Source organism: Nipponia nippon, unplaced genomic scaffold, assembly GCF_047370975.1.
Source record: "Nipponia nippon isolate SJK-2023a ecotype South Korea unplaced genomic scaffold, ASM4737097v1 scaffold_14, whole genome shotgun sequence".
Classification (NCBI taxonomy): Eukaryota; Metazoa; Chordata; class Aves; order Pelecaniformes; family Threskiornithidae; genus Nipponia; species Nipponia nippon.
This window is the reverse complement of record NW_028262330.1, coordinates 10880273-10904300: the sequence shown is the minus strand read 5'-3', so window position 1 is coordinate 10904300 and position 24028 is coordinate 10880273. Positions and strand designations below refer to the sequence as shown.

The 24028-nt window shown below is 45.9% G+C and overlaps 1 long non-coding RNA gene across 1 annotated transcript in view; it reads right to left on the bottom strand.

The window, feature by feature from the left end:
• Positions 1 to 24028, bottom strand: part of LOC148056470 (uncharacterized) — a 98069-nt gene that overhangs the window by 6087 nt on the left and 67954 nt on the right. Inside the window, exons 2-4 of the long non-coding RNA XR_015703321.1 lie at positions 5953 to 6145; positions 1941 to 2210; positions 269 to 414 (exon numbers count right to left, since the gene is read on the bottom strand). This is a non-coding gene — a long non-coding RNA (uncharacterized LOC148056470). The remainder of the gene's footprint in view (positions 1 to 268; positions 415 to 1940; positions 2211 to 5952; positions 6146 to 24028) is intronic.

Sequence of the window (24028 nt, the reverse complement as noted above, 5' to 3'; positions counted from 1 at the left end):
TTATTGCTTCAGCTTGAACTATTATTTCCCCCATTGCTTTTCTTATTTAGCCCGAAAGCACAAGGTACTACCACAAAGATCCAAACTCACAGGTGAGACTATATGCAAGACCTTACAGCCAAAAGCCATACGGACTTGGATAAATATTGCAGCAAATCCTCAAGGTCTGTCCAATTCAGCTACAGACGCTTTTTGTCACGGTAAGTGTTCAGAAAATGAAAACAGGTTACAAAGGTCTATTGTCTCCTATAAAACACTAAATGCTCACCTGAGGGAGGCTGATTCCCACACCTGACATCTGCTTCTATAAAGCCAGATGCAAAATGTCGCAGGGAAGAGGCTCGGGCAGGAACCGAGAAGCATTTTGGTGGATGATACTATTCACTAAGAGTCCTGATGCAAAACCAGAGACACCTGTAAATGGAAAAGACCTCATAAGTCCTCCTCACCTTTCTGCTGGCCACCACAGGATTGTTCCCAAACCTTCAGCTGTCCAGCATAGCTTAAAACGCCCTCGAGCAGGGAAACCCACCCTACGAAAGGCAGTTCTGTAAACCAAGGGAACTCGAACGCTCCCCTTCCCAACCTCTGGCACAGCCCGGACCACCTTTGCCCGCTGCAGGCTCGTACCTCTCCCAAAGTCAGATTTTCCAAGCCTGTGGGCAAGAAATCAGGCAGCAGGAGGTCGGGCTCATTTCTCACATTCCTCAGGTCATCTCTCCCAAAGATTTCTGTTACTGAGCCTATTTTTGACCCCATAACCTTGGCTGACTTAATCTTCCTATTATGAGGAGGAAATAGTGATAGTTTTTATTGTATCTACCTGTCTCAGATTTACTGTACCCAGATGGATGACTCTGGGCTGTGTTTTGGATTAAGAAGTATCTTTATTTTATCACATCAGTAAGAGAGGTATGCAGGTCCTGAAGGCTGTTCAGCCCAACCATCAGACACATAATATTTTTCTTTGCTAAAGAAAACTGCAGGAGTTACTAAGGCCCTAAATTAGCAAAACTCCTAAGTATAAACATAGCTTAAAAATACGTGCTCAATTCCCGATTAGATCATGGGAAATTACAGCTCAATTCCAGCAGGCACCTACAGTTTTTTATATATACATTTATAAATATATAATTACATGTTAGCTGAATAAGTACACCTCAAAGCACGTGCTTGAATATATTGTTGAACCAAAGCTCAAACACCTTCCATACCAATCCTACAGCAAAACACGATAGTGTTATTGGAAATACCATTAGCAGTGACCACGTCTTAATAAAATGCAGTTTTACTGTCCTGTGTTATCTAACCTAATCAAACCAGCAGTGGCTGCTAAATGACAAGACCTGCATTTGATCTCGCCTTTATACAGCAAACGCGGGAACACAAGCTCATAAACAAGTGAGGAAACACATTTAACCAACAACCCACAACTTACTTTCAACAAGCTTACCGATGTCAGCACATGCGATAAAATTAGCCTGTTGGAGTCTGCGATTTTGGCACGATTATCTGCTAATTACATGCTGTAAGCTGAGAGGGGTGGGCTTCGCAGCTAGCCAGGGGCTGCTGGCTGCTTGTCTTCCCACAAAACTTGCTCACAAGGCATCTAAAAATAACTTTATAGGCAAGTCTTCTTTTGAAGGGAGAGGCAGGGCAAAACAAAAGAGTGTAGACAGCTTAACCTCTTCATGCCCAAATATCCACATTTGCAGCCAGGTATCCAACACCCACATCAGCAGAATCAAATCCTTTGGCTCCTTTTCATCAAGCAGCCAAGGCCTACACCATCATCTTTTTCTCATTTCCTCCAAATTCAGCTTTCTACCTCTTCACCTCTGCCCTGTCCCTTTAGCATCTACCACATGACCATTCCCTCTGTTCCACAAGTTGGATGCTTTCAATCCCGCATGGAAATTTTGGGCTCTGCTACAACGTACCTGCTAATGGAGAATAACCTGGTTTCACGCACAGAGAGGACAGGTTGTCCTGCCTCTTCAAGCCTGGTGACTGAGAGCAGCACAGGTTACATGCTCGTGCAGATAATATGAGTGGAGATCTTCCCAGCAGCTCTCCTGTGTCCAATCTTCTCTGCCCTGCTTCCATTTCCCCAGCAGCAGCTGCTGATTTCCACCCAACTCTGATTATGCAGAGGACATATCCATCCCAGATCTTTTCAAAGGATCCGAGTTACCCGTGTCCTGGAGCATCTGTGGGAAAATACAACGATGTTCATTGTCACAGGCATATGACAAGTGCGTGATCATTTTCAGTAGTTATCTTGATGGAGCAAATCTATCAAAAGAGTGAAATAAGCTAAGTGGATGAGACACAAGCAAAATTTTATCCATTAAGCAATTCTATTAGGTTACAGACAAAAGGAGGTTATTGATTCAAGGAGCACAGCGTGAGTGACTAAATACTTCTGAGCATCAAAGCCCCACTGCAGTCAATTACTGCTCACAGCCAGTGACTGGAGCTTCACGTTAGGAGAGGATGTGTTGTTCCAACATCAGCGATTTGGTGAAAAACGATGCTGCTGGTGTAAATGTGATAGAACATATATGAGGACTACGGACAAGCGATCACACTGGGGACATTTAAGCTTCTCAACAAACTAATTATACTGCTAATAATAAGCAAACCAGGAAGAAGCACACAAACTCAAGTACATAGTGCACACAAGATCGGCTCTTACGTGAAGGCTGAACTCATACTTTTTAATACAAAATTCAAAAAAATACAAAATTCAAAAGAGACCAAGCTTATCCACATCTCGGATAATCAGTCATGTTTTTCATTACAAGTCATTACATCTCCATATTCAGTCTGATGAACTCTTACGTTAGACTAAAGGCAACCAACAACTTTAGCAACTGTTACAGTTGAAGTCTCCCTGAGACAGCAGATAGGCAGGCAGGTGACATCTACAAAAATACACAGGTAAAAGCATAATTACAAGGAATAACAAAATGGCAACTTCCAAAACATCAAGACAAACTCCTATGAGCAGCAGCAGAGAAGCAGCGTTAGAGGCAAACACTGTAGCTAAACCGCATTAATGATCCTAAACTTTCCAAATGACTTCATATTGCCATGCAGACAAGATGTATTTTTTTTTTAAAGGCTTAATTTTTAGAGGTTGCTGAAAAGGAGATGAAGACACTCACACATCTCCTACACCTCTCCTGTCTTTCATCCAGAAGGAAGACATGAGCTAGGCCTGTTTTTCATTAAACTGAAAAACAACCACACTTGCAAGTCTCCTGACGCTTGCCCATCATTGTGCTTCCACTTGCAGACCTGTTTCCCCAAACAAAACTCAGCATCTGCTGAGGGAAACGCAGAACATTGCTGGCAGAAGGGAGGCATTTTGCATGACCATTTCCCTTTTTCCGCATTAATCCCCCCTCCCTGTATAGCTCCTATGTGGATAGAAATAAATTCTTTTTAAAGCTAGTTTTTCATCCAATAGTATCACCACTGTTTTCCACTGGAAGCAAATGCACATAAACACAAGTTCCACAAGTTCAAGCTGATTTAGCAAATCCCCCTATTCTCTGATCCTATTGTTCCTTGGCAGGGCTGGCTAATGTCAGCCCCCTCCCCACGGCAAGGGATCCACTGGGAGCTTTGCTTTCAAAGCCTGCGGTTTGCGTTCTTTTTAATTCTCAAATGCTAAAAATGAATGGGGGAACTAGGATGGCTGCTGGAGGCGAGGTGGTAATTTAGAAGGGTTTATGAAGCCAGGCACCCTGCCTTTTACAGAAAACATTGTATTCCCCAGAGACATTTTAAAATAATAGGATAGGATATAGTTCTAGTATTTGCTCATGTAAATTGTTTTTCTTCACCCTTTTTTTTATTCTGTTGGCTGATGCAAAGGATTAAAAGTATCAGCATGTGGAAATCATGCAGACAAAACCCTCCATAATCCATTTTTACCCAGCCTGCATATCATCAGCGCTTCAGTCTGAGAGCTCAGAGACCGAAACTGATGGGCGCTCTGCAACCTGAACCAATTGCAACATAAAATGTCACAAAAAAGGAGCCAATTTCTACAGTTTATCCTCTGACTGATATCAGGATTGATATTTGGATTATCGATATTGTGTTCTTTCCTAGCCAGCTGGTTGGGACTGGGGGTGTGGTGTGTGCGGACGGTCCAATGCGGACATGCGTGTGCAACGATGCAAAGTCAGCCTGCATCCTCCTGAACACCTTCACACACAGATCCAGGCTGCAGATATGCACACGCAGCTCCGTGTGCACTTTTGCACAGGTGAGCAGGGACACAACTCATGCTATCACTTACGCATGTCTTGCATGGCTGCACGTAACATGTATCTGCTGCAGGAGGCTGAATGCGAGTTGATTTTCTGTGCAAACATCTTACTGGAAAAGGAAAATCCCTGGTGTATACAGTTGACCTGTGCTTTCAACTTCACCTCCTACAGCATTGCAGAGCTGCCTCCTTCCACCCCACTGCCTGTGGGATCCTGGGGGACTTGCAGCAGACACAATTTCTGTTCCATACCCAAGAGGCGAGAGAGGGCAGGCTGGCCCCAGCACCCCACCTCGCTGCTGGGTGTTTTGCTGTCAGAGCGGCAGCACTGCAGGTTTTGTAGTGGTCATCACCTAGCAACTCTCTTAAAAAAAAAAAAAAAAAGGCTTAAAAGCCAGAGGTGTAAAGACTCTGGCTTCTCCTAGGGCACCAAAAAATGTGAGGTCATGGGGTTTTTTGACACAATATATTTTCTGCCCAGTGGAGAGGTGTGAGAGTGCTGAATCGGAGACACAGCAGATTAGAAAAAACATATTTGGTTGAGACCTGAAAATGTTTAATCTGAATGCTTGATCTGAACCAGCCTGGGTTTAACTGAAGATTTGCCACAAACTAGGTGGGACTCCCACATTCTTCCAGAAGCTCTAGGCTTGGAGCAAAGCTATTGAGCAGTATACCATGGGCTGAATGTCCTTACCATACCATGTCCTTAGCTCTGAGTAAGACCCATCAAAGCAATAGGCCAAGGACTTGTCCAAGCCTGGGACAACACCAGTCATGTTCTGAGGCTTTCAAGGCCGCCCATGAAGCCGGCAGTCTTGCAGCTGTGCCTCTGTAAGAGCAGCTCGAGACCTCAGACTGCCAGACAAAGAGGCACTGAAACGGAATTTATCACAGACACTGCTACTACTATCAAGAAGGTCACTCTCCCCGCAAACCTCCAAGATCCAAGATTAATTTTGAGTCATAAATGCTTTGTCTGTATGTCCAGACTAGACCAAATTTGGATTGAAACCAAATGTTTAAGGAACGCCATAATCACTCTTCCCGCAGGAGCTGGGTGATCATCAAGGAGACAACTTGTACAGTCCTTCATTAACCTCCTAACACGGCTGTTGGTCCCAACTGGTTCGATAAAACCCCTTCCCATGAAAGCATATGCTTTCCTGCCACAACTTGACTGCGTATGTGCACGACACATTCCATCATCACCAAAGCATTCCTCATCTGCGTGGCATTTCGGAAGCCTGCAATATGCCAAATCAATTGTCCATCTGTTGGCAATTTCACAATATGTAGAGCATGGACTGCACTTGATTTTCTTCACTACATCACTCACCTATCAATATCCAAAGTCCCTCTTCCCTCAAAACAAGTGTTTCATTTTATTAAAAAAAGACCAAGTCAACCTATTGATGGTGTGGTACCAATTCCACAGAACAATTCAATACGTGTACAAATTTATACTTCCATTAATCAATACTTACTCATAGATGAAATGAAGGAGCAGCCTTCTGAGCACATATGTTTAGCGTCAATTCATGACTACGAGCTAAATATACCTCCCATGGCTCCAAAAACCTCAAACAAAGAGCTCCTGTTCACTTGAGATGCACAGCCAGGGTCAGGTAAAGGTTATGAGTTATCCCTATCTCAAGGTTACTTACACAGTACATAAACTCCAGGATCAAGTTGCAGAGTCTGCAGCAATTGCTCACTCAAAGTCAATCACCTTCGGTGGAGACCAAGTAAAAGCAGAGGCCTTTGAGTCCGCCCGGCTTCCAGGAGTGAGCTTTGCTGTTTTATCAGCTTTCTGTCTCCAGGGAGCTTCCTTGGATGTCAGGGCTTCTAGTGCCAGCCCTGTGAACCAGATTTGAAACATATGACTGTTACAATTTCTTGACGTATTTTGGAGTGACTTCAAATTCAACAGAGCAGGATAAGCGAGGTGAGGTCAGGAAGAGAGGTGTGAGAGGGCCCTGTGAAGGTCTGACTGCCTCCACACAAAACAAGCTGTTATTTCACCTTGAGACGCATCGCTGCCCAAAGGTGCTGTAGGGCACCAGGACCACAGTTCACAGGACTTCTCTGCAGTGGGCTGTCATCCAAATTAAAGATAGCAAGGAACAAAGTCCACTGAGCTCATCCTTCGCCCCAAAGGCTCAGTGGGTGAAGAACATTATCTTACAGAAGAGCAGCCAAGAAAACCAAGAGCCCAAATTCTCCATGATTTTCACCTGTATTAAAAAAGTATTTAACCTAAAAAAATACATAGCCTAATAATCATGAAGGATAAAAGGATAAAAGACATGAACCACTGTTATGCCTTAAATCTGTGCACTCTCACTGAGGCAAATACTGAGACTTCAACTTGGGAGCACATTTTGCAAACACAAGGTTTCCCTCTTAGTTCCTTGGTCCAACCAAGATCTCATTTGCTTTAAAGAGATTTCTTCTGAAGAACGGGTATGATTGCACTGCCCAGATCCACAGGCCGAGCACCTGATGGGCCGATCAGTATTCTGAAGATGATGATCAGCCTTTACATTTAAAAACCAAACTGCTCGCTCCCTTGCCAGAGAGCAAAGCACAGATCTGCAAGAAGCCCCGTTCCCTTCCTGCTGCGGACTTCTCTTAGCAGCACTAAGTCCTGACGAATTTCCAGCCTGTCTCACAGGGGAATTGCAAGGCTCAGGTCCATATTATTTGCAAAGTGCTTTGAAACCATTCTACAAAAGCTTTATATAAATGCAAAGTATTATTATTGTATTCCCTTTCCTAAGCTTTCACCCGGACTGTGGGGCTCTCCACTTCTCACATGCGCATGTCAGAGGCAGAAATCTTTTCTCCCTTACTAAATTGCTTTAACTTTCTTGCTTGAACAAACACTCATCGGCTTCCGTGTGGTTGTAGGAACTGCCAACAATATCCCTGCTGCTACAGGCGGCCTGAAGCCCTCCGGCTGCCCCCGAGTCCCCACCCGACGCCGGGGAGCAGAGCAGGCGAACAGCTCCTGCTAAGGCAGTGTTTCGTCCCATGGCAGAAAACAAAAGCGCCGAGCCCCCGCGCCAAATGCTCCACCTGCTGAAACGCTTTGTGCCCCTTGCATGAGCGACGCTTCCCCGGCAAAGGCCGGAGGAGCCACCGCGGGGCGGGGATCAGCTGGCGCTTTCGCCTGCCCCATGTAATGCATTTCCCTTTTATTCTTTCCCTCTCCTTTTACAGTGGTAGGTGGGAAAACAGAAGAGCAATCTAGCATCGACATCAGAAGCCATCAATCATCCTCTAAAAACAGCTGAATAATAGAACAAAAAAAGAGAAAGAGAGAGAGAAAAGGGTCGGGGTGGGTCCCTGGATATGGAAATGCCTGTCCTAGTGAAATATACTGTAAATTAGTCTGAGACAGGGGAATTTGGAGCCAGCAGGGTCCCCAAAGCTCGCTTAATATCAACTCCAGAAACATTACACTAATGTATTTTTAAATATGATTTACAGGACGCTCTATCTGAGACCATCGAGTGGATGGAGGAAAATGAAGAGCTGGCCTGGCATGAGTAATGTGCTTCGGGGAGGCAGCCGCTGCCTCCCTGTTGCAGGATGCAAAGCTGGGTGGGAAAGAAATAAAAGCACTTAAAGGGCAGCACAGCTTGAAGGTGGGCAGCCACCCCCTGCGCCTTGGAAATGCCTCTCAAAGTACCCAATTTCCTTTGCAAATCAGCAGCGGGGATTTAAGCACACTCTTCCCATCACCAAAAGCAATTTGAACATTTAGAAACCTGCACCTCACGGAGTTTAAACAGCTTGGACCCCCAGCACAGCCTAAGCTCAAGGGACAAGGTCCCAAACCTCTTTTGGGGTGCATGAGGCTGAACCACAGCCACATCTATGTAGGGATGCAATTGCCCACGTGCCTCTGTGCTCCCTGCAGAAAATGGTCTCTCCCCAGGACAAGTCCTCCTAAATACATTAAACAACTCTATTAGGATGAATCTCAGGTGGTTCAAACGGGGAAGACAAAGCCCATCCACAGACACCCTTGAGTTGTACAGGCTCCTTTGAAAACGCCTCTGCGATGAGCTGAACTCCACTCATCGGGATGGAGGAGAAGTCCCCTCCTAGCAGCAAAAGGTGCTCCTTCCATCAGCATCAGCAGAGAGTTTTGCATGGAGAGCAAACAAGCTGTTCCCCATGATAAGAATCCCGCCAACTGTGATACAGGACTTGTCAGCAGAGCAGTGCGGAGTGAGGACGTCCAGCCCACCGTCCCCCCATGCCAAGGACAAACAGATGGCTCCAACTGCGGGGGGACAGGTTCAGCAAAGCACTTAAGCATACGCTTAAGTTTCAGCATGTTAGGAACTGTCCCCCAGCCAGCAAAGCACTTACACCTGGGAAGCAAAGGAGACTCTGGCAAGGGACTGGAATTAAGCATGGTTTGGCGAACTTGGCCGTGATGCTGTCATTCCCATAATTTTCACCTGCCTAGACTTCTTTTTTTAATAGCTCATTTTTAATTAAAATGTCCTTCAAGAAAGAAAATAAATACTTGCTCAGCTTAATGCTCTGTTTCTAATCTTGGTCGATTAGAGGATAACTGAATAAAACAAACACAAATAACTCCACTGTAACAATCTCCTATAGCAGCATCATGTGATTCTGACAATGTATTTCAAATTATTAACACTCGTTGCAGCTCTATTCATCATCATCTTCAGTGTCAAGATACTTCAAGAGGCAAGTGAGCTTTTAATGAGTTCTCAGACCGAAACAGGAAAGGAAAAATATATCCAGTGCATACTACTTTAATGATCACCTAATTCATTTTATTGTATCTGCTGTTATGATTTATGAATTAGGCAGAAAGATCAGAGACATTAGAAAAACACTCGTGTACACAATATCCAAAATAAGACAAATATGCATTTATATATATTGAATATATGTACCTGGATTTTATATACAACATTGCATCTTCACACTGGTGTTTGTTTTTCCTTATAAACCCATGATGTTCTCACTGCACAAGTCACTATGTAATTATGGATTTGTCATATTGATTTAAACTCCTACAGCCCACGGGTCCGCCTGCTCGCCTTTGTCTTTTATACCAACACAAAGAAAACAGCTCCGAAAGGTGCTTCTTTGGCCCCAGGGTATTAATGAGTTGTTCCTTACAGGCTCTGCCTCTCTCCCTCGCTGACCCCAACTCACACCCCCCAAGCTGAAATGATTTCCATCTGTCAGCTATGCAGGGGACAAGAGGCACGGACATTTCACAAATGCAAGTGACCCCTCTAACCCTCTCAGTGTAAGCACTTAAAACTTGCTCTCACTTTTTATTTATCCTGCAGTCATATCCCATGAATAAAGGGGAACAATTTCCTTTCCATGGCAATGACTACCTTTAGTTAGGTGGGTATTCCCTGCAGATGCCTGTTGAAGGGTTTGAGAAGTGATTGGTGATTTCTCAGTGTCCTTCTGGAGACCCTGCGAAGAGCCCGGAGCTGCAGTGCGACACTGCATCGGGCTCTTTGTACTACCACAGCTCAGGAATCCATCACAGGGAATAAAACAAAGAGCCAAAGTCTTAGCTCAACACACATCTGAAATAAAATCTTCCCTTTTTAAGAAAAAAAAAAAAATAGGCAGAAGCTTCATGGAGATGATGGAATACAGAGGATGGATGTGTTGTGTTATACCTTGTATGTGTGCCAGGCAGGAGGAGCTGGGTGGAAAGGCAGGGGACCAGGGACACGCATGCTGCGGGCAGCACTAGCCCAAAAAGCTGATCCCGTGCCAGGAAATCTGCCCCTGTGTCCTCGCTACTCACAGAGGGCGAAAGCAGAGGAATGGACACCCCCAAGCTCCCTCTGGAGCAACCTTCCTCAACAAATGGCCTTCTGTGACTCCTGAAAGCCTACAGTCAAATTTATCATGCCAAATACCCACACAGGCTCCCTGCACCTTCAGCCACTCACACTCAGCGTCACCCCGGCCATCACGTGGGGATGGGTGTGTAATCTCTTTCCAGGCATTAGCAGGGGTAACGCAAAACATCTGTGGCTTGTTTTGAAGCTCTCCCTCTCCTGGCTGCGTGCAGGGGTTAGTGCTCATATGGTGATGGGAAGGGGGGACAGGGACCCCGAGCCCACCGCCACCCTGCGAAGTCTCAGAAGCAGCCACCGAGGGAGAGCGCTCCCCTGGGGAGAAACACGGCTGTTTGCACAGACGTCGATCTATAGCTCCGGGCTGCCCCAGAGTATCTTCCCCTGACTCTGAGCACTCACCTCTGCGCCCTGGCCCCTCCCAGTACTCCTCCTCCACTCTTTGCTACTTCAACAACCGTTTCAGTCATCCTGGTGCAACCTAAAGCTGACAACACGAATATGTGAAATCAAGGAACGCTTCCATTTTGGAGTACAATTCATGAGCACGCCCAGTCCCGGGCAGTACCCAGGCAGCTACTGATTCAAGCACAAGCCTTGGGCAGCAGCCCTTACCTTCTAAGCTGCTTGCGTTAGGGTTGAAATCACGATGACCACAACCTGCCCTTTGGAAAGCCTTTGGCCACCAAACAGTTTCCAGAGCACAGTCAGCTTAGTTGGCTCAGTCTTTTGTCTTAACATCGCATGCTAAAGACCCGAGTATCCAGAGGAAGCAGGTGAACACAGCAGCCAAGATAACCTACAAAACCCATCTCCATCATTTTAAAAAACAGACTATTGTTTGCCATTACCTCTTTAAGAGAGCTTATTCTTCCAGCTCTAATATTAATTTCCCAATTAGAAAAACTGCTGGACAATTTCATTAACAAATGCTTCTTCATGTCATTGAAGGACTTGTTGACCACCTGCCACCAGCTGCTATCAGAGGGGCACGGAACCTTCATGGTCACCGCAGGGACTGGAGGCCCTCCAAGGCAGATTGTGGCGATTCTCCCACAGACTGGGTTCTCCCTGAGTGACCTCTGATGTCGGTTTGCCAATGATAAACGACACTTTCTCTCATCCCAAGCATCCAACTCCTGTCGCCATAAATTGAACCCAATTCTTCCGTTACTACCTAAGCCACGTGTATCTGTCATATGCTTCTCCAATGGTCTGGACATAACAGCAAGCGTCCCTTCATCTTTACTTTCCAAATGCCAGCTCCAGCCATCTCCTTAGAAAGCTTCAAATGGCTTGTTCCTTTCCCTCCACGCACTATAATTCCCCCAAAATCCAGTTCAGCACCTTCATAAATGCAACTCCTACCTACTCCAACTCCTACTCCTACCATAAACTCCTCCTACCAGGAAGAACCTGCCCACACTATACTTTGTTGAACCTTCAGGCCTAAAAGTCTACTGCAAAGTGCTTTATGTGGGTCATTTTTATCTGTGCCCCACTGTGGTACTTTGCAATGAGAGACAGAGAGGTTTCCCACTGCTGTCCATTTGTTCTGTTTTACTAGGTGTTTTTTCACAGCACTAAGATTTCTTACTGCAAATCTTCTCCTCCAACTGAAAGCAGTAAAAGATCAATAAAAATAGGAACTTTGCTGAGGGTGCAGGAATCAAACACCACCTGAAACACTCCTGAAATAATAGGTACGTCCAGCAGCCCCAACCCAAAATGGAGATCTCCGAGACAGGTACATCAGCTGGGTGGAGGAAACTGCGTATGTCAGTTTGAACGTGAACCCTGGGCACGCACCAAGGCAAATCAGCAGAATTGTTCAAAGTGATCAGCGATCATGGTATTGCTCTCAGGCGAAAAATTTGTAAAGATATATTGATGCCTGGAAATCAGCCAGCCAATTCAACGAAAGGAATCCGTTCAAGAGAAGGAGCACGCAAAGTATTGTAAGTATCATAGCATCCCTCTGATGGTCATGCGTGGCACACCATAATTCAAGACACATGAAGTAAGTGATAGAAGCAGAACTAATGCCACCATCAGCTGGTTCTTGAGATGGAAAAGGCACCTATGGGGAAATTAAAAACATCCTTCATGTCACTGAAAAAATAGAGTTTCAGCAGCCATTGGTTGTGCATTTCACAGGCTGCTCAAAATATCCAATACATCCCCCTCTGCCATCAGATAAAGGAACTCCAGAGCATCTCACCAAATTCACTGTGATTTTCTCATTGTAAACAGAAACCACCACTGTGAACAGCAGCAGTGAACAAGTGGGTTTGCACTGGGTAGAAGTGATGCACACGTCCTGCCACCAAGCCTCTGCGGCGTGTACATCGAATTTATCTTGCCACAACCCTGGCTAAAGTGGAAGCAGCTGGGAATTGCACTGACAGACACCTATTAACCTACATCATACATGACAGTGACAGACATAGCTCATTGCTACAACCCCCAGAAATACCAGAGTTAGTGTCAAAAAAAAAAAAAAAAAAAAAAAAGGCTATCGATGACTATGGGCTACCCTCAAGCATGGTGAAAACAAAGTGTGTGTGCATGTGGATGCAAGCTTCAATATATTAAAGGAACTGATGACTTTGATTATACGGGACCACAGACACCAGACCAAGGGGAGGCCTTTCCCAAAAAACCGAGAGATCACTAGGAATAGCTTCCTTGGCCGTGGCCTCCCTCCTGAAAGCATGAAAGAACTGTGGAGTCTCAAAATATTTAAGGGTTTGATGAAAAGCTTAATTTTTCCCACAGCAATTTATGGATATGAATCATGAGGAAAGAATGCTGCTGACAGGGAGAAAAAACTGAAGCCTTAGTGATGTGGTACTGACATATCTTTTAGATTGAAAGGAAGATGAATGCTGATGTTAGAAATATTAGTGGAGAACAAGCAGACTCTGCTGTCAGAAATCAATAGATATAGACTTATGTACTTCGGTCACATCAGGCACCGAGATGAAAATAAACCCCCAGAAAGTAATTACGGAAGGGTAAGTGGAGGATCATTGCAGAAGAAAACAAGCAGTGAGGAGATAGAGAGGACAGCCGCTGCAAGGTGGGCTGTTGACCACTCGGAGCTGGTGGGAGCTCACGGCGGCAGCTGAACGCCACTGTCACAACGTCACCCACGCATGGGAAAAAGGATTGCGCTTTGTTCAGGTACCACACTACAGCGATGAGACAACCAGGAGAACAGACAGTAGGGGCTGGGCGGGGAGGAAGGGAGAGTAGAGCAAGCAAGCGAGGTGAGAAGAAGAAAGGTTGCAGTATGCTCTGTATCCATTTAGAGCAAGATTTTGGGGCTTAATCTCATGCAAATTTGTTCCTTGACCCTTTTCAGAGGTCTGTCATAACCCCTTCCTTTCTATAGCTTTGCAAGAGGGAAGGGGGGGAAAAAAAAATAAAAGATTTTATTTGGTAAGAGTGGCCCTTCCCCATCCCCTCCTATCCTCCCATCACCACCACACACTGATGCCACATGCACAAGGTGACCACTAGCACAAGCTCTGCGCACAGGAAGGACTCACCGGACTATGTAGGATGCCCAAATTTGGGCTGGCCTTCAAAGAAAGTCTTCAAGAGTCTTTACCCAATGCAGGGCAGCAACAACAGACCCAGTCATCTTCCAGGAGCTTGGCACTCCAGAAGCTGAAAAGAAAAAGCTAGGACAAGTCTTCGTCTGAAAGAGATTGCTAGAGGGAGCAAGTTTTATGTGCACGTGTGTGTCTATATGCGTATGCTTGTCTCTGTGTGCAGACCCACCTGAGATGTATGACCAGTGTGTGCACGCACTTGTGCACTAATGGAGTGACACATGGCACCCAAAGGTCTCCCTGCTGCAAACAAATGCCCCCTGCTTTTCTTTCCCGTCCCTTCCCCTGCCCACTGGCCTCACAGCATCACCGCAGGTCTCTTCACCTTCATTTGAACCCATCCCTGCTTTTTTTCCAGTTTAGCAGCTGCTGCTCTCCTCCCGCATCACTGCGGCCGTGGGGACGCAGCACACCCTGCCGCTGCGCAGGGCCGCCCTGGGGACGGTGCTCTGCAGTGGGGCTATTGCAAAATCACGCCTGCACAAAAGGCAGTGGCTCCTCATAAATTTCCAGAGATGAAATCTCTGACACAAGGTCTTAAAACTGTGATTTAAAAGCATGGTCAAAAGCCGAAGTGGCAGAGATAGGAACCTAATTCATGCGAGCCAACTGCCACCTCCAGGAGTTGCTGCTTGGAAAGGAAAAGGAGCCCATGATCCCCAACAGCACTTCCAGGTCTCTGCCGCTTCAAAACCCCTGCTAGGACCAGGGTTCTGGGAAGCACCAAGTACCCGCTTGCCTAAAACCTGCCCTCTTTGGGAGCTCACAAGCACCAAAATATTTTGACGAGAGTCAAAATCCATTTCATGACAAAGGAAAATAAGAGGTAATTTGCAAGACCGAGAGCGTCTAATTAGAAGATGAACACATGGCAGACTGTTTGAGCTGGTCCCAGAGCTGATGTATCTCAAGCGGGGAGTCATTTCTGGAGCTCCTGTGATCTGCCCATGGGAAGCTGAAGGTTACTGATAAGAGACTGTATCTGAAATACATCTTTTGACATCAGCTACTCATATCAGACAAGTCTGAAGAAGTTGACTGTAAGATTCCTGTAGTCAAGGTCTATTTTGCTCTTTCCAAATACTTAAGGATTAGCTTTGTGACCACCAATAATAGTTGCAACCACTGATGTTTTCTCGAAGGTACACAGCTGAGTCTTAACATTCCTCTTCTGCACCAAAACCCAAACAAAACTGTCTCGGGCTGCTATTTGGTTCTGCATGCTGTTTTACCATGAAAACTACCCTAATGGTACTCAAAATCTAATCAGTTGGGAGACAATGCCTCAGATTTCACTGGGATTAATTCTGATTTCCTCTGGCTAGAGTGTGTGCAAATAATACCAGTTTCTTAAATGAAGAAAATAATTCAAGGTAAGACTGATCCCTCCCCCAAGCCAGCAGGTCAGGGAGGGGATGCCTCTTTCCACTGGGCCTTTGATCTTTGCTGCTTGACCTTGCTTTTGGCAACCTTGGGAGGTCAGGGAAATTGTTTTCGGAGCCCTGCGGCCTATTGATTTCTTTACAAGGGGAGGGACGTTGGCATTGTCATGGTAATGGCAGACCCCTGAAGGTTTGTTAGGTGTACCACCCCTCCAAGACCGCACCATGGAGGGCATGCCTGGCTTCTTCGGAGGCCAACAATCTGCCAATCAGTTCCACCTCATGAAAGCTAAGGTGAATGTGAGGAGACCTCACCACCTGTATTATAATCTGCAGCTGTATTGAAATTTTCCTGGCAGAGCTGAAATTTTAATGTTTAATTTACTTGAACTAATGGGTCACAAAATTCCCATCTACACTGAAAATTCTAATGAACCTTTGGATGGACAGAGAGACCTCCAAGCTTTGATCCCTTTCATTGCTGTATTTTAAAACAAGCAGTTCCTTAAGAAGGTTAAGGAAGCAATAATAAAGAATTTTTAGTGTGTGTACATGATCATTCCATACTGATGCACTTCAGCTTTAATAATATTGTATTAAATTTTATTGTAACCTTGCTGACATTTACTGCAAGGGAAAGTGCGTAAGCTTAACAGCCTTATAAAATACAGCCCAGTAATGTACCTATAAAGCATAATATTTCTATACCAATGATGAGCTATTGCAATTGCATCCAATTTAGTGGCTCATTATTAACGAGTGCAATCACCTTCTCAGTCACATGCTCTGAAACGCAGCATAGTATATCGATGCCATTTCACATTTTACAAGGCAGCTGCTCCAATTTTGCTCAGTGGTACAATGATCTGACAGTGGAAATTCTCTTCTCATTATGAATTAGCTGTAAAACACCCCTGATGATAAAGAGGTAAGTCCTCATGCACATCACCGTGCCTCTAGTATATTCAAAGGAGGGAAATTAGTTTACACTAGCTGAGATCAGGCCCATTAAAGCTGACTTGCCTCCTTCAGCTCCTGTAGATGGCCTCTTGCTAAGAAGTGATACTGTTTAGTAAAATTTTGATGGAAAAAACAATTATCGAAGTCCTTTTATGGCCTAAAATGGCTCAACAAAACTGGGTCTCTGTATAACCTGTGCAAATGTCCACAGGCTGCTCCAAAAGCCCTTGGCCACCTTTGGAGTCCAGCTCCCCAAAAGGCTTTTAGGAATCCCACCTGGTGCCCAGCTGCACCATTAAGTACCTAAATATCTTGGTAAATCTGAGCTCAGTGGTGCGTGTGAGAAAAGCTCATTTGGTACCAAAAATTCAACTTTCGTGGAATTTAAGCACCTCCTTTCACAAAAGCACATCTGAAAGTCCCTGAAACCACAACCACTTATTCCTAGAAGCCCTTAAAACTCTCAAGTGATCTCTCTGTGGCCTCTTCATTTCCTAACAGAAGTTCCCAGGATTTCCCAGACCTCCCCAGTCTGGAGGGCCAAAGACCTGCTACGATCCAGAGACCTGGCAAAGAAATAGCTGAACAGTCCTTATGATCCCAAAAAAGGTCTCCTAAGCAAGTCTTCCGGATCCTTCCCGAAGACACCAAGGGCAAGGTGATGCTTGAAAAACAGCCTTTCTTATTAAAGAGAAGGACAAGAATACAAATTTCATCACAAGCAACAGGCTCAGTTGCCATGTCCAGTAAACATAACTTGTCTTTTCCTCAAGCCTTACTCAACAACACTTTCAAAGCTTAGCTCAACACGACGCTTTCACTGTCACAGCTGCAGATTAGCATCCTTCAAAGACCAAACCCTGGTGTTTCTTGAAGGGTACAACTTTAAAACAGGCAGAAAGAGAACTCATTCACACTTGAAAACCCCTACAAGCTTTATGACCATGGATTCCACATCTCCTTCAGCTGCACTGAGACGAGGCACAACAAAAAGACAAGGGGGCAAGACTCTACAAGATGTGAGGGGTGCCCCGGCACGAACCCAAGTTCAGGATGTCTGAGGACCTCTATCACATGACAAAAACCCAGTGCAATGAAGTCCTCAAGAGCAGCCAGGGATTTTCTGAGCTGTCAAGGTGACACAGCCTCAAAGCGATCGGTGCTGCTCAGCAGGATGAGACAAACACAGCTGGTACCTGGAGGAGATTAATTCAAAGAGTCATCTTGGCTGGAAGACAGGGAAAGATTTTGAAACAGTGTGTATGTGGGGTAAAGAAAATAAGTAGTTCATTTTCTTAGAGTATTAAGCTGTAATGGCTGTCAAGGGGGATTACTGATATTGTTATGCCAGTGTCAGCACATGTTGTAGAAGAGCTATATTTTGAATTTCCATATTTGCTTAATTTAATGTTCGGATAATCTGGCAAATGAAACAGGAGCCTCAAAGACTCTTTTTTCCCCCTCTTCCTTTAAAAAAAAAAGTCATTCTATTAAGAATGTTAAATTCTTGGGAGCAAGAGCTGGCGTACATGGAGGGCACATACTAATCTCATTTATGCTGAGATTTGCTTTCTGTTAAGCAACAGAAAAACAGCTAATCAAGCATAATTCAATAATACATCATCTGCAGATGCAAAGACTCAGAAGATTGGTATGGAGCTTTGCCTATTTACATGAACTGATGATCTAGGCCAGGTGCATTTAATTGCACGTGGGGTGTGGGTGCACACCTAAATAACTCCTCTGATGGCTCCTCCCCAGCTTTGGGCTACCTGAAATCTGGGACAGCTTCCAGCACAAAACTGAACAGCCTCCATGCTCCTCTACATGTGCCATCGGTCTGTGGCAGCCAAGACAACCCACTTCCCTGGGCAGCAAGCACTGGCCCAGCAGCCACCATCCCTATTGCCCAGTGTTGCCAGAGGCACAGCCCATTGCTTGAGGATAATGTCAGCTGGAGCTCAGGCCAGCTGGTGACACTGCTATGCCCTCTGCGTCACCACGGAGCGTTTCCAGGCATCCTCAGAATAACCTTATGCTCCTCGCAGAAAACCATAGATGAAAAAACGTGGTCTGCTCAGCCACTGCATTGCCACGGCTGGATCAGCGTGGTCTTCCCCATTTCCATGCTCACAGCCACCGCATGGCAGGAGCTCAGGAGGAGAACTGACCCATTCATTCTTGACACGGGTCATGTCATAAGAAAAAAGGCTCCCTGTGTCAACAGCCCAGCCTACCTGCCACAGCAACCCTGCAAACAGAGCAACGCGCTTGGCTCCCACATGCCCTGTAGCTGCTACTGACACCGTCTAAGGCGGACCAGAGTCTCAGCTCTGCTGCAGCATTTCACACTGATGGCAAATCTTGCATCACATTACATTTATCAGAGCTGTCTGAAGGAAAGCAACTTCATTTTGTGGAGGATTTCAATACTCCTTTTCTTTGTTTCATTCAGATTCAAGCCAAAATTTAAGGTGTTTGAAATTCCCCACCTAAGAGAACAGAGACGTGGCCCAGGGAGAGCTGCTAGGGGCTGGAGCCATGGTCTCATGGAGCCCTGGGCTCCTCATCAGAGATGCTGTGCCTTCAAACCTCTGAAATCAAAAACATCCTCACTAAACAGGCTATTTGGCAAACTAGCAAATTCCATCCCCTAAATATTTTTTCAGTGTTACTATTATGCAACTTCATAGATCATAACGTCATACAAGAGGGTAAAAACCTCATGTTTCAGACTAACTTAAAAGAATCCAGGTACCACCTCTTGCCAAGGCTTCCCCTGGCTAGTATCTGATACATAAGAAAAAAGCCACTTGGGGAGGTTGGAGGGTTTGGAGCACAAAAACTACCAATAATAATAGACGGACTAGCAGAGTGATAGTGCTATGCATGAGGATGCATAGACAGATGCATGGACCGATACAGCTGTAAACAGGAGAGAGGCCGAGAGACATTTCTCTTTGTTCTCCATCCCGTTTTGTTGTTAAGGCTCTATGCTAATTTCCATGGAATTACTACAGCACATTTGTAAACACACATGAAATGCAGACAGCTCTCTGCAATCACTGCTGTCTTGGGCTATTAAGTATAATATTTAGCTCAGCCAGATGCCGCCAGAAGTTCGCCAAGCCCATAAAACAAGCTCAATCACATATTTGCGAAAACAAGAACATGAAGCCATTTTGGAAGAGTTTACATATATATTTGTGTATTTGTTTCCTTCCATCTGGCAAATTCCCTCCCAAGACAGAGGGCTGAAGCCCCAGGGAGGAAGTTTTTGCATTCAGTCACCTCTCAGCACCACCCTCCTGAAACAGGATTTCCATCAGTCACCCTTAGCCAGAGCACACACCGCTTCTAACAGCATAGAAGATTAGAGAAGATGCTGTCGCTTTTGACGGCACACAAAGGAAAATAGGACCCTTCTGCTGGCTGCAAACCTCAAGGGTGGCTGGTCCCAGCATACTGCAGAGGCAGCTCTGCAGGCTTTCCTGATGCTAAAACCCCAACATCCAGCCACAACATGGTTCAAGCCTTTCTCTCCCCTTGAGGCTGTTTGAAGAGGCTCCACAGAGAAAGGGTAACACCACAGGTTCCAGACCCACAATACACCTGCATACAGGCACCCATCCAGACCTGAGCACCTCAGTAAGATGCCTTGTGGTGTAGAGCCATTGCACGGGCAGAGCTCGAGGATGTCAGAACGACATCACTGGATGTGCTCTTCTGTCTGCATCTGCCTTGAGGCTCAGGACACCTTTAGCCCTGCGCTGTTGCTTTTTATGTTCAACTGAACCTAAGAGCTTGCATGCTCAGTTATCCGACAGCAAAACAGGGCAGGAACAGGAAGGCAAAGGAGACCAAATTATTAAATTTCTGAAACCAGAACCCTAGAGCATATTTAATTATGTTCTGATGCAGAAAGTGTTGCAAAGACCAGAAACCTGGAACATCGCAGGAGGCACCCAAGAACAGCTACACCAGAAGCAGCCAGACGGGCTGATGGCCAGGGCGTGGTCTAGCCCACGTATCGGCTCCAGTAATGACCACCATCAGCAGGGACAGCAAGAAACCCACAGGACAGAGGTGTGAAACAATCATCCTTTCAAGGAAAAAGGCCATTAGCCCCCCAATGCCTGAGCCTGCCACTTGCTCTGACATTCCCCACCCACTCCAGCGCTCCCACGCAGCACAGAGTACAGCGATGCTCATTACCTGCACAACTCCAATCCAGGATTTTTTCTTGTATCTCACCTATAGGAAGTTTTAGCTGGTTCCACATTTAGTGAAAATATTTTACAATTCAACCACCTCTGAGTGGCACAAGGCCCTGCTGCAGCCACGCGTGCTTTAGCTTTGCACTTGGTGTGTGCGCACCGACGTGGCCCTGCACACCCTGTCCTGCACAAGCTCCTGAGGGGAGATGCTGTCTTTTCCCTGTGCATGGGACCCTGTCTGGTACAACGAAAGGCACCGCAGGTGCTGTCACAATACAAATAATAAGAGCAATGCTCACAAGAACACAAATAGTAAGGATATAAGTCCAGTGATAGCAGATGCAAACAATCCAGACAGATGAGCGGCCTTAAAGTTCACGCAGCCCTAAAGAAAATTAAAACTTTTATCTCATCCATAGAGCTTCCTCTCTGCTTTGCATGGCCACGTAGCCAAACCAGTGGCTCCAATACCAAAGAGCAAAACCAACTGAGCAGGCAAAAAACAAAGCTCTTGGCAGATGGGCAGCACACAGGTCACACCAAACACCTGCCCGCACCCTCCGCAGCTCTCCCTTGCCCCAGCCCAGTTCACAGAATCACAGAATGCTTTGGGATGGCACGACCTTTCCAGCCCATCCAGTCCATCCCCCCTGCAATGGGCAGGGACATCTTCAACCAGACCAGGTTGCTCAGAGCCCCATCCAGGCTGGCTTTCAATGTTTCCAAGGATGGGGCATCTCCCACCTCCCGGGCAACACCTTCCAGTGTTTCACCACCCTCAGCATGAAAAATTTTTCTCTTGTGTTTAGTCTAAATCTCCACTCCTTTAGTTTAAAACCATCACCCCTTGTCCTATCGCAGCAGGCCTTGCTGAAAAGTCTGTCCCCATCTTTCTTGGAGGCCCCCTTTAAGTACTGAAAGGCTGCAATAAGGTCTCCTGGGAGCCTTCTCTTCTCCAGGCTGAGCAACTCCAGCTCTCTCAGCCTGTCCTCACAGCAGAGGTGCTCCAGCCCTCTGATCATCATTGTGGCCTCCTCTGGACCTGCTCCAACAGGTCCACATCCTTCCTGTGCTGCGGACCCCAGAGCTGGACACGGTTGCTCCCCCTCAATCCACTGATCCCGTTCCATGTGAAGGACACAGGGGAGCGCGCCCCTTCCCGCCGCTGTGAGCGCGGGCGAGCGGCAGCTCCTTGTCCCACGGCCAGCCATCGTGCAGAGGAGCATCAGGGTGGACCTGGCCGGGGGCCAGCGCCACGCACACGTGTTCCTCTCGCAAAATAACCAGAGGTTTGGTTGCTAGGTCTCAAGTTTATCCACAAGGGTGTGAGTCTGAGATGCTTGGCCCTGCCCAGAGCCAGAGCACGTGTTTGTGGCATATACAAACTGCTTGAAATAGAGGCCACAGAAGACCCATTAGAAATTCAATATTAGCTTTGTAAAATTGCTAATAATTAGCTACAGCTCTTTTCTCCATCACAGCAGCTGGTGACATGAAAGTGATTAAGTTTCTAATGAATAGATTAGGGTTACTGAATATATTAAATAACAAGGTTTTTAATCAACTGTTTATTGATTCCAACAAGACAGTTCTGACAGCAAAAAAAACACTGGGTAGCAGTGGAATTTATTTATGGGCTAGTGTTCTACATCAGAAATAATTAAAAATAGATTATTTTTCACCAAATCTAGAGCTTTTTTCTCTTTGAGGCAGTTCAATATGGATTAAATTAACTGCAAATAATAAATTAAGGGAGAATTGAAAGCTAAATTCAGAGAGGTGCTCACGGCTTGGCAGTCAATCTTTGTTTTCAGTTGTTGTGGCAAAACTAGCCATGTATTTATTGTCTGGTTTTAGCCAGGAGAGACAAAAGGTTGGACATCTTGGGCAAGCAGTTTCTGAGACACCATCCCTGTTGTGCAGCCTTATGGGAAGGATCCATAAGGACCGGCTGAGCAGTACTACTACTGCCCCAGAGCCAGGAGGGAGAGCTCTCCCCTCCCCTGCTCCAGGGGTATCTCCCCATCAGTCAACCCATTAATTAGCATTTATATGCATTTTCTCCCCTGCTATTTCTCCTTTCTCAGTTCACTAAGTGCCACCAGGAGCAGGGCGAGTGCACTCACAGAGCCCCCCTCCTCCCCTAGGAAATTCCTGCAGAGACAAGCAACAGCCTGGAGCCCTGACCCCCTTTTTGGATTAAGACAACAGTCATAGCCTGGTGGTCGGGTAATAGCCAACAAACCCTCGTGGAAAAACAGCTTTTCTGCTTGGCTGCATCCCTCACCCTCGCTGGGCGTCAGGGGTTATGCGTTCCAGAGCAAAGGATCAGCCAGGGGGTCATTCTCACAGCTGGAAAGACCTCTCCGACCAGCAACAACAGCTTTGCGCTAAAAAGCTGTGAACCTGCCAGTGACGTCTCATGTCCCAGCCCCTGTAAACCGAGCTAAGAAACAATTTCTCTCTGCTCATCAGAGATCTCTCCAGTGCTGCTCATCGACCTCCGAGGCCGGCCAGGAGACAAGCAGCACATTTCACATTCTCTTTAAGCAGTTTCCATTTCTGCTTCTGTCAGGTTCAGAGGACCACGACTGCATCCCTTCATGCAATAGGATCCAGGATGTTCTGTGGTTTTAATTACCCACAGTGGAAACCAGACGGAGGAAAAAGAAGAAATGTTTAGGAGTGCTAACTTTTTCCATGGCTCCAAAGGGCCGAACCACTTTCTGCCGGTATATATAGCTACCTAGGGGTCTATTATTTTATTAAGGGATATTTGAAGTGCTCCATGACATACGCAGATCCATTATGTATATATATACACAGTGTGCATGCATACGGAGCCATTTATAGAGCAAATCTTTCTAGCCCTGATAGTTTATAATGTAGAGGACCTTTAGTCTGGGATTGAACCAAAGCCAAATGCTGCATGTGCTGTTTAAATCAATGTAATGCAGAGAAGACATTTTTATTTAGAGCCCTGGGGGAAGCAGGGTTCCCTGGAAGGTTTTGCTCTCAAAATGGCAGCTGTTTGAAGCTGCCGAACAAGTTTGGATCAGTATAAGCAGTGCCTGTAAAAAAGGTCTTGGTGTGCAGAGGGCTGTTGAGGTGATCAACGAGCCATGATAAATCAGCTCTGCAGATTACTGAGTTTGTCCACGGTGGGCTATAGGGTTACCACTGCTGCACAGGTGATGTGGTTGGCACACACAGAGCGTGCAAAACCAGGATGGATCCGGCTGACTTTCACAAGCAACACAACCATGCCATGTGAGTGCTGCAATCCCCTCTTCTCCCTCATTTTCTGTGTCTGTCCGCTGCTAAGTCTTCTTTAGCTCAAGAAAGTTAGCTTACAGAGAAAAATAAAAACCAGATTGCTGACAACTACCTACTAGGCTTTCCTTGCCTTACTATCACAGTTTTAAGATCAGACACCGAGATGTGATCTGTAATATTAATATCTACATATGATACCAACACTGCAATTATACATTTATGCCATGTAACGTGAGAGGTAACCATGTATTTAGTCTTAGACAGTCAGATGCAAAGATCGCCTACATCCCGAAGCCCAAATGCAATTTGATCAAGTTTTTCCTTTTTTTCATTCTGCTGAGCCTCAGGATCTTAGCTTTTAAATACAGGAGGGGTGACACAACCAAACACTTGCCATGTCCCA